Source organism: Symsagittifera roscoffensis, unplaced genomic scaffold (assembly GCF_963678635.1).
Source record: "Symsagittifera roscoffensis unplaced genomic scaffold, txSymRosc1.1 SCAFFOLD_184, whole genome shotgun sequence".
Taxonomy (NCBI): domain Eukaryota; kingdom Metazoa; phylum Xenacoelomorpha; order Acoela; family Convolutidae; genus Symsagittifera; species Symsagittifera roscoffensis.
Window position 1 is genome coordinate 33,853 of NW_026971686.1, and position 1,302 is coordinate 35,154.

Consider the following 1,302-nt stretch of genomic DNA (forward strand, 5'->3'; position numbering starts at 1 on the left):
ATTTAAGGGTCCCAACACTTGAGTCCCGAGATACTGATTTAAGGGTCCCAACACTTGAGTCACGAGATTTTGATTTAAGGGTCCCAAGACTTGAGTCCTGGGATAGTGATTTAAGGGTCCCATCACTTGAGTCCTGGGATAGTGATTTAAGGGTCCCAACACTTGAGTCCTGGGATAGTGATTTAAGAGTCCCAACACTTGAGTTCTGGGATAGTCGTTTAAGGGTCCCAACAATTGAGTCCTGGGATAGTGATTTGAGTTTCCGAACATTTGAGACCTGGGATAGTGGTTTGAGAGTCCCAGCATTTGAGTCCTGGGATACTGATTTAAGGTTCCCAACGCTTGAGTCCTGGGATACTGATTTAAGGGTCCCAAAACTTGAACCCCGAGATACTGATTTAAGGGTCCCAACACTTGAGTCACGAGATACTGATTTAAGGGTCCCAAGACTTGAGTCCTGGGATAGTGATTTAAGGGTCCCATCACTTGAGTCCTGGGATAGTGATTTAAGGGTCCCAACACTTGATCCTGGGATAGTGATTCAAGGGACCCAACACTTGACTTCTGGGATACTGATTTTTAGTTCCCAGTGGATCAAGCGTCCCAATAGTGGAGACGGGAGTGGAAATTTCAACACGAATTCTGGAGGTGGTACTGGGATAGTGGATCAGGTATCTTAACATTTGAGTCACGATGTTGAATAATTTTTCACGAGTTCTGGAGGCAGTCTTGGGATAGTGGTTTAAGGGTCCCAACACTTGAGTCCTGGGATAGTGATTTATGAGTCCCAACACTTGAGTTCTGGGATAGTCGTTTAAGGGTCCCAACAATTGAGTCCTGAGATGGTGATTTGAGGATCACAACACTTGAGACCTGGGATAGTGGTTGAGAGTCCCAGCATTTCAGTCCTGGGATACTGATTTAAGATTCCCAATACTTGAGTCCTGGGATACTGATTTAGGGGTCCCAAAACTTGGGTCTTGGGATAGTGATTTAAGGGTCCCAACACTTGAGTCCTGGGATAGTGATTTAAGGGTAATATCACTTGAGTCCTGGGATAGTGATTTAAGGGTCCCAACACTTGAGTCCTGGGATAGTGATTTAAGGGTCCCAACACTTGGGTCCTGGGTTAGTGATTTAAGAGTTCCATCACTTGAATCCTGGGATAGTGATTAAAGGGTCCCAACACTTGAGTCCTGGGATGGTGATTTAAGGGTCCCAACACTTGACTTCTGGGATACTGATTTTTGGATCCCAACATTTGACTCCCGGGATACTGATTTAAGTGTCCCAACACTTGAG